We start from the raw sequence: 10,280 nt of genomic DNA on the forward strand, positions 1-10,280 counted from the left end.
ACAAATCTATAGACTTTTGTATCAGTAACTGGTACAAATAAAAGATGTGTGTGTATAAGTAATATATAAAAGTAAGCAGATTTTAAATGTAATTGTAAAGGGGTGGATTTACAATGGAAGAGCTGCGGAATCCCTGACAAACAGTGTAAGTGGTGCTTACAATGTGTTTCTGGGATTTCTGCAGCTCTTCTGTTGAAGTTAACAATGGACAAGTGAGAGATCCTCCACTGAAATTCACCCTTAAGTCTCAGACTGAAAAATAATATTTGTTATATTCAGGGATGAAAGCAAATTGAACCAGTGGAATGAGTGATGAGAATGAAATTGCTACGGTTGATGACTGATTTAATGTGTAACTGGACAATCACAGTAGAGTGTGAGAAAAACCTGACCAGAAACAACACCCTGTTAAGTTGGAAGGCAACAGCCGAGAATGGCCAGTGAAAAATGTGTTTCTCTCACCACCCAGGATAGCACTTACATCCTTTCAGGAATTTCTGAATTAACATTTACCAGTAGCTTTTCAAATAGAACAGAATCTCCATCAATCTGTTAACTGATGTAATCAACATGTTTTTATTTTGGTTTGTTTTCCATGCTGTCAAGTAATCAGCTGGAGCAATGGCCACGGAACTCACGCCTCAGGTTGACAGACATGGTTCCCGAGCTGTGTGAATCCTGTGGCCACGCAGGGAAATTTAAAAAGTGAAAAAAGGGCTCTTAATTGGGTCCTCTGCCGCTGCCGGTCGGGTCGGATCCACGATGACAGATGCACTTGTGGAAAAGGCGCGTGGGAGCGAGATTACAGCGGATTCCCAACCCGCTGTCAAAAATAACAACTTTCCCACCCAACCCACCAATGATCGCGCCCACTACCACCCCGGAAAATTCAGCCCCAAGAGGTGGCAAAGATGGGATCTTAAGCTGCAATACCAGTTTAGTCTTCGTTTAGCGCAAGATGCCATCTGGTAAAGATGTTGAAGCCAGTGCTAGTAACGGCCGCCTGGAGGATTGTTAAGGGGCTGATTGACAATTAAATCACCTGCTAGTGCTCATTAAAGAGCCCTAACACCATTTTGGTGGATAACACTTTATTTAATGATCTCTCCTATTAGCGACCAGCTGAACAGGAGTAAACAAGTCAGTGCTGAAAATTTCGAGCGCTACTTAAAGGTGTATCACCTTTTACTGTTCACTTGCTGCTGGGACACTTTGTCAAGACTTCACCAACACTCTATCAACACTTGTTCTGTAAATTCTCTGAGGACTTCACCTAAAGTAACTGCTGAGCTACTCTACCTTTTTGGACACCTTATATGAGTCATCAGGAGAAAGGGAGTGCTTGGTCACTGGCATCTTGCTGGGGGTCCCCCTTGGTCTGCAGGTGGAATGGGAGGAGGAGATGAGGCCAGGCAGAGCAGCACCAGCTGCTGCAGGAGAGAGGGACAGGAGGGCGAGGGGGACTGCTTACCCACTGCTGGCACAGGTCATCCATCCTCCCCTGGACCTCCTCCACCAGATCCGTGCCCGCGAACCTGTGCGCCCTCTCACTCGGTCCCTGAGCCATCCTGAAACCTGCCGCTGTGTGTCAGCCAGCCCACTCCACACCTTCAGTGGAATTGGTTGCGTGGAGCCCCCATATACTGCTCCACGAAAATTGCATCTAATCAGCACTTTTATGCTAAACCTGCATGGTGTCTGATTTAACACCTCCAGGTAAGTTCAAATTATGGTAATCAGCAATTAGGATCAAAATTGGGTGCTAAAACCAGACTTTCAAATAGGCGCGCCTTATTAGTGCAGCACCCATTTAGCAGCTGTTTTCACCCTTTCACCAAAATAACCCTCTCAATGTTTAGTAAACTACAACCCTCAGAGTAGAGTAGCCTAGTAGCTCTAGTACTGGACTAGCAACCCACAGGTTGTGCGTTTAAATGTCACCATAACTAGTTGTGAAATTGAATTCAATAAATCTGGTCACTTGTGGGCTGACGGATGAAAGCTGCCGGATTGTTGTAAAAACCCAACTGGTTTACTGACGTCCTTCAGGGAAGGGACCTGCCACCCCTACCCGGTCTGACTCTGTGATTGACACCTAATGCTCTCAGGGCAACTATGGATGGGCATTAAATATTGCCTTTCTATTGCCACCCACATCCCAAGAACAAATAAGAAACAGTTCTCTCAATTAGCAGCCTTAAGCAGGTAACACTGCACAGTGTATATATGCTTGGAGTTACCCTGCCCCAAATGCAGCATCTTGCTCTTGCCTCCATTGAAAAATAGCTTGCATACTGCCAGTGCACCTCAAGCTGCCTGCAGACTATATAGTTCATCGAAGGTCCTAACTTCTGCACATATCTTCATGTCAGCAGCAAACTTGTTTCCTGTAGGTCTTCATTCAGATCATTAATAAAGATGGTGAAGAATATATAAATGCAAGCCTTTCTTTTCTTATGTTTGCTTTCAAGCAGCTTACTAAAAGATTATGGACTTTTTAATACCAGTTTTAAGGAAACTAAAAAGAAACCCTGGATTGCTCAAAAAGCAGGATTTTGTTAAAAGTATTAACAACAAAGGATAAAACACAGAATTATTAACCTAACTGCTTAAAAGGCTAACTGAGATAATGTACTTTTGCGGAGTTAAGGGACGAGGTTCACCACACCCAAAATTCAGCTTCATTGACTTCAGTAGAACTGAATATCGGTCAGGGTGAACTGTATAATGGGCAGCAGATGTGATAACGCCCATTTACTGCTACTGCCTAAGATGAATTTCTACTCCAAACTCTATAGACATTAGAGTGAAATCCTACTAAGTGAGTAAAATACTACATTACAGAAGTATAAATAATTATTATCTGTGAACTATTACTTATTGCGTTTGTCTGTATTATCAGCACAAGAAGAGTTGTGTGAACTAAGCCAAACATGAGGCTTCAATTTTGGGTTAACCTAGTGTCAGCACTGCCCTCAAACAGATTAACAAAATGTTTGTGCTCCTAAGACTGTTTACTGCGTTTTATTCAAAGCCCATAGAGGGAGAAGGTTAGATTAGCACATATGTTACACATGTGATACATTATTCATAAGCAATAAAGTTCAATTCGTTTATTTATCAATAGTTAGCACAAGAGAAGTAAAGGAAAAAAAATTAGGGGCAACCTTTTTTCTTCTTGCCCCTTAAATTTCAGAATAAAGACATCTACTAATAGCATAAAAATGGAAATGTATGCCAACAGTTGCATTTTTACTAAATCCTATATAATCTTGTTCTGGCCTGTATTTTCCTAAACATACAACATGCATAATTCAGGAATAATAAGCTCCGAATTCAAAATGTTGTGACTCACTTTAGGAGTCAACTTTCTTAAAAGGCGAGAAGAAAATAATGGTCTCTCTTACTTTAACAGCACAGACAGTTCATCTTATGGGCTCATTACCCCACTAACTACTTATCGTTTTCCCAGCGTGGTGTCTGACTGTCTAATATTCAGCTTTGAAAATCTGTGAGAAAAACAGAGCACTTTCCATCATTAAAAGGCATCTGGCTGAAGTAACAGAACTGTGTTATTACACAGGACTTTTGACAACTTGCCTTAAAATGAGCATTTACATGACAGTGAAGGCTCATTCTTGTTGCCAGTGAAGATTTAGCAACAGAATTTCATTCAAGGATTTTCTTGTTTTAAATAGCTTTCGTTCTTGGTTACTACAGAGGTAACTATATGTTATTTTCATGTAGAAATGTTGCTCATATCTAGAGAATTGTGATATATGTAAATATTTTAATTTAAATAATTGTTATGTTGTAAAAAGAAAGTGATGATTAGTAGTAATTTCTTTTATCCACAGATAGTATTCAACTTACTTTCTGCTGGGTCACCTGGCTCATTTACACTGCATTCAATGTCACTATCGTTCAGTGCCACTATCGTTCAGTGCCACTATTGTTCAGTGCCACTATCACTCGGTGCCACTATCGCTTGGTGCCACTAGCGTTCAATGCCACTATCGCTCGGTACCACTATCGTTCAGTGGCACTATCGTTCAGTGCCACTATCGTTCGGTGCCACTATCACTCGGTGCCACTATCGTTCAGTGCCACTATCACTCGGTGCCACTATCGTTCAGTGCCACTATCATTCGGTGCCACTATCGTTCAGTGCCACTATCGCTCGGTGCCACTATCGTTCAGTGCCACTATCGCTCGGTGCCACTATCGTTCAGTGCCACTATCGCTCGGTGCCACTATCACTCGGTGCCACTATCGCTCGGTGCCACTATCGTTCAGTGCCACTATCGCTCGGTGCCACTATCATTCAATGTCACTATCGCTCGGTGCCACTATCGTTTAGTGCCACTATCGTTCAGTGCCACTATAATTCAATGTCACTATCGTTCAGTGCCACTATCGTTCAGTGCCACTATCGCTTGGTGCCACTATCGTTCAGTGCCACTATCGTTCGGTGCCACTATCGTTCGGTGCCACTATCGTTCAGTGCCTCTATCGCTCGGTGCCACTATCGTTCAGTGCCACTATCGCTCGGTGCCACTATCGTTCGGTGCCACTATCATTCGGTGCCACTATCGTTCGGTGCCACTATCGCTCGGTGCCACTATTGTTCAGTGCCACTATCGTTCAGTGCCACTATCGTTCAGTGCCACTATCACTCGGTGCCACTATCATTCAGTGCCACTATCATTCAATGTCACTATCGTTCGGTGCCACTATCGCTCGGTGCCACTATCGTTCAGTGCCACTATCACTCGGTGCCACTATCGCTCGGTGCCACTATCGTTCAGTGCCACTATCACTTGGTGCCACTATCGTTCAGTGCCACTATCGTTCAGTGCCACTATCACTCAGTGCCACTATCGTTCAGTGCCACTATTGTTCAGTGCCACTATCGCTCGGTGCCACTATCGCTCGGTGCCACTATCGTTCAGTGCCACTATCACTCGGTGCCACTATCGTTCAGTGCCACTATCGTTCGGTGCCACTATCGTTCAGTGCCACTATCACTCGGTGCCACTATCGATCAGTGCCACTATCGTTCAGTGCCACTATCGCTCGGTGCCACTATCGTTCAGTGCCACTATCGTTCAGTGCCACTATCACTCAGTGCCACTATCACTCAGTGCCACTATCACTCGGTGCCACTATCGTTCAGTGCCACTATCGCTCGGTGCCACTATCATTCAATGTCACTATCGTTCAGTGCCACTATCGCTCGGTGCCACTATCGCTCGGTGCCACTATCGTTCGGTGCCACTATCGCTCGGTGCCACTATCATTCAATGTCACTATCGCTCGGTGCCACTATCGTTCAGTGCCACTATCGTTCGGTGCCACTATAATTCAATGTCACTATCGTTCAGTGCCACTATTGTTCAGTGCCACTATCGCTTGGTGCCACTATCGCTCGGTGCCACTATCACTCGGTGCCACTATCGCTCGGTGCCACTATCGTTCAATGTCACTATCACTCGGTGCCACTATCGTTCAGTGCCACTATCGCTCGGTGCCACTATCGTTCAGTGCACCTATCGCTCGGTGCCACTATCGCTCAGTGCCACTATCGTTCAGTGCCACTATCACTCGGTGCCACTATCGATCAGTGCCGCTATCGTTCAGTGCCACTATCGCTCGGTGCCACTATCGTTCAGTGCCACTATCGTTCAGTGCCACTATCACTCGGTGCCACTATCACTCGGTGCCACTATCACTCGGTGCCACTATCGTTCAGTGCCACTATCGCTCGGTGCCACTATCATTCAATGTCACTATCGTTCAGTGCCACTATCGCTCGGTGCCACTATCGCTCGGTGCCACTATCGTTCGGTGCCACTATCGTTCAGTGCCACTATCGCTCGGTGCCACTATCATTCAATGTCACTATCGCTCGGTGCCACTATCGTTCAGTGCCACTATCGTTCGGTGCCACTATCGTTCAGTGCCACTATCGTTCAGTGCCACTATCGCTCGGTGCCACTATTGCTCGGTGCCACTATTGTTCAATGTCACTATCACTCGGTGCCACTATCGTTCAGTGCCACTATCGCTCGGTGCCACTATCGTTCAGTGCCACCATCGCTCGGTGCCACTATCGCTCGGTGCCACTATCGTTCAGTGCCACTATCACTCGGTGCCACTATCGCTCGGTGCCACTATCGTTCAGTGCCACTATCACTCGGTGCCACTATCGCTCGGTGCCACTATCGTTCAGTGCCACTATCGCTCGCTGCCACTATCGTTCAGTGCCACTATCGTTCAGTGCCACTATCGTTCGGTGCCACTATTGCTCGGTGCCACTATCGTTCAGTGCCACTATCGTTCAGTGCCACTATCGCTCGGTTGTGGTTTCTGATGCATGTTCAACTTGTGCACAACAACCTGACCTGCAACTTGCGTAGCATTAGTCCTGTCTGAACCCTGTATTTCTTTTACATCTCGGTTCGTTGTCTCTATGGCTTGAGCAAGTTCCAATGCTTTTTCATAAGTAAGCCCAGTCTCGGATAATAATCTACGCTGCATTCGGTCGTCCATAATTCCGCAAACTAGCCTATCTCGCAGCATTTCCTTCAGGTTGTTCCCATAATTGCAATCTTGTGCTAATTTACACAACACCGCTACATAGTCCATTACACTCTCTTCCTCTTTTCTGTTCCTTGAATTAAACTTGAACCGCTGTACAATCTCACTAGGCTTAGGGTTGAAATGTTCCTTTAGCAAGGCCACTAATTCAACAATTGATTTGTCTCCAGGCTTTTCAGGACTGAGCAGATTCTTCATCAAACTGTAGGTTTTGCTTCCCACTGAACTAAGCAGAATGGCTTTCCTTTTTCCGGCATCATTTATTTCATTTGCTTCGAAAAAATAACCCAACACTTCACAGTACTCCTCCCAGGTTTGAGCTTGAATATCAAAAGCGGAGACCGTTCCTACCGTGGCAGCCATGCTCTCTTCTAACTGGTAGCTAACTTTAGCTTGTGATTTTGTTGTTTAAACGTCCTGGCAGACTTCTCTTCTTTATTCAGGATCCTGTTTTACCTTGTCGCCAAATGTGATAAATCCATGCAGTGAGACAAGGGACTCGAAGAGGCGAGGTATTAGGATTAATACGAGTACTTTATTAAACGACTGCGAAACAACCAGGCAGGCCTGCATCCAGGCATTGCACCTTTGCTGACCTTAGCAGGAAGCCAACCCCTGACCTTAACAGGAAGCAAACCCCTGACCTTAGCAGCAGCATTGGCTATAGCACCACCTGGTGGATAACCTTAATCATAACATCCCAGATTACTATAGAAACTAATAATGAATTAAGGACTGGAGCTCACTAAAGTTAATGTATGCAAGAAAACAGTATTAGAAAAAATAATGGCTCTAAAGACTGTCAAATCCCCGTGACCTGATGGTTTCTACACCAGGATTTTAAAGGAAGTAGATGAGGAAATTGCAGATGCTTTAGCCAATCGGTGTCCTCAAGCAACGTTTCTGCTGCCTGAACCACTCTGGAGGAGCCCCGCTGTACTCAGTTGAGCTGGTATCAAGATTTGTGGTGGCATGCTGCACAACCTGGCCATTATGAGGGAACAGCCCTTGCCACCACCTATCAGGAGAGAAGCTGAGGAGCAGGAGCATAAGGAAAAGGAGGAGGAGAAGGAAATGCAGGAACAGCAAGAGGAAGGGAGGCTACAACGTAGACAGCCCCTTCTGCCCGGGCTCTAAGTGATTAAATAATTAATGAGCGATACCAGTAATGTCAACCACACCTCCCATTCATCAACAGTCCCACACTTCTTACATTTCCTCTATCACTGCCTATCACATTGTCCTCTTTTCGACAACACAAACATAAAAACCACCAGAAAATGCACATTCCAATTCAAATTTATAAATTCAATCATGACATAATGCATACAAAAATAAACTAATCACCCTTGTGCATTTCCTTAGTGCCTGTCTTCCATGTGCCTTTGCCTCTCCCAGTGCTCCTACTTTCCCAATAGCTGCAGCATGGGTGGAGGAAGGTTTCTGACCTCCAATTAAAAAGACTGCAGATGGCCTTGGAGGGTGACCTTGAGCAGCTCTGGGCCTAGAAGGCCCGGCTTCAGACTGCACCATTCTGGCCTAGGCTGCAGCAGTCTGGGCTGGGTGGCTGACAGGCAACAGCAAGGGCACTGGCGGAGTGGCAGGGATGGGAGCAGGAATGCTGTCATCCTTCGAGAGGACAGCAAGTTCTTACTCCTTGGAGCCACTGCCACTCTCCTGGGGCAGCGCCTCAGCAATCCTAGTAATCTGTTGAAGAACAGATTGATGGACTGCTGTGACTCCCTGGAATCCCCTTTGAACACTGGTATCCAGAGCCATGATGGCAACAGTCTGAGCTTCCACTGCAGCACTCAGACCTTTGACAGAAGCTGTTTGTGCTGCAACTGAAGCGGTGACATTGGCCATCAGACGCTGCATCATGCTGGGTTCCACAGATGTGCTGATGGATGTGACCACCTGTTCCATGTTAGAAGCTCCAAGCTCTGTGCAAAGCCCTGTGCCAAGTTGGTGCTGGACTCCTCCATGCTCCTTGACATTGAGCACAGGCTTTCTGGCAGGCTTTCCAGTGCACCAAGAATTTGGTTATGTACACCCATCAACTTTCTTCTGTAGCCTGGCCCATTAAAGTCTTCATCTGACTCCTCTGCTGTAGAACTCATGTGCGATCTCACCCTCCAGTGAGTTGGTACCTGCATAATCCTTTCCCCTCCGTTCTCTTTCCTGCACACTTTTGCCTGATGTCTCACCATGTGCAGATCTCTCCTCTATCCTAGCCTCTAAAATACGCGTAGTGTCAGTGTCTGCGCTGGTGGCTGCAAGTGTAAGATCGAGTGATGGTGTCTCTTTATCTTCACTGTCTTCTGCCTCTTCCTCCACTGACTGGGAAGGCTCCAGTTCTTGGGTATCTGAAATGAAAAAGGGACAACGGTTGGGTTGTGGTGAAGGGAGTGGTAAAAGTAAGAAGTGTGTGCTTACACCATCTGAGCTTGTGAGTCAGAAGAGATTGCGGGATGAGGGAGAAGTGGGATAAAAAAAAGGAGGATTAGGTATGCAGATATCCCCATCATCGATTGCTTCAGCCCTGCCAGTGGCCACGGCCTCAGTGATGCCCCTTCTCATGATGGTCAACGCGATCTCCTTGGTGGGGGCTAAAAATGCAGGCGCGCTTGTCCTCCTGCAGTTCTTTGTTGCTGCCTGCTGTTATGCGCCACCTTGTCCTGCAAGAAAGAGAGAAGTGTGTCAGTGAGTGTCCTGCAATATGTTTGCTTAACATGGCTGTCTGGAAGGCGTCCTGAACCCCTGCGGATACAGGACGTCTCTCCTTCTTTCCACCACCTCCTCCAGTGCCTCTCTCTCCCATGCTCAGCCATTCCTCAAAGTATCACAGCACAGATTCAGTTTACAAATGACTCTCACCACTTCTTGTAGCCACAATGCACTTCCCCTTTAAGAGATGTAGGCTGCCTTTAAGTAGCGCTAGCCACTTGCGATATCGGGCCCCTTGCTGATGCGTGTAGCCAATGAACAGCGCGGGTAGTGCTGGCTGCACGCAGCAATCATGTAAAGCAGCAGACAGTACAAATTAACCATGCTGCCTGTAATGCAATGAATGGGCATGGGTTAATCACAGTAACCCACACCCGTTTTCGGGGGTTAGCCAAATTCTCCCCCCATATTTTGTAGACATCATTGCTGGGGAGCTGATGCAGGTCTTGAAGCTATTTGAAGGATCTAAAAATATCCTCTCAAAACTTGATTTGCACCAGGTCAGCTACTGAATGGATTGCTACAAATTCCTTGGTGTCCCCATATTGAAAAATACATAAGCAAAACAGAGGAGTTACATGTCCAGATACAGGTCACCACTTAGCAGGGGTGAAGATCGTATTTTGAACCATTAAACCCCACTGCACCACCTTCACATTTCAAATGGACAGACTGCCCCGTCGAGCAATCTGAGAGCTCTTTCCTACCACCAGAAATTTCACCAGCAGTTGGAGGCCCAAGAACAGAGCTCTGTGCATGTGAGTAACATTGCCATTCCCCACTCCGTGTCAATGCAAGTAATCTGTATAACCGTACCTTCTTGCTTACAGTGCTTTTAACGATATTGCCTATGACCGCAGTGATATTATTCTGCTTAATGCTCCTGAGAGAAAAGTCTCTCATTTCGATTATTAACCTAGGTTTTCTCAGAACTTAGCTCTTAACTTGCAAAA

At 46.1% G+C, this 10,280-nt stretch overlaps 1 pseudogene; it reads right to left on the bottom strand.

Moving 5' to 3' along the window:
- Positions 1-3,488: 3,488 nt before the first annotated feature.
- On the bottom strand, positions 3,489-8,810 carry LOC147112292 (uncharacterized; annotated as a pseudogene).
- Positions 8,811-10,280: the final 1,470 nt, after the last annotated feature.

The sequence above is a fragment of the Somniosus microcephalus genome, chromosome 9, assembly GCF_052327205.1.
Source record: "Somniosus microcephalus isolate GS21.2 chromosome 9, FLI_Smic_1.0, whole genome shotgun sequence".
Taxonomy (NCBI): Eukaryota; Metazoa; Chordata; class Chondrichthyes; order Squaliformes; family Somniosidae; genus Somniosus; species Somniosus microcephalus.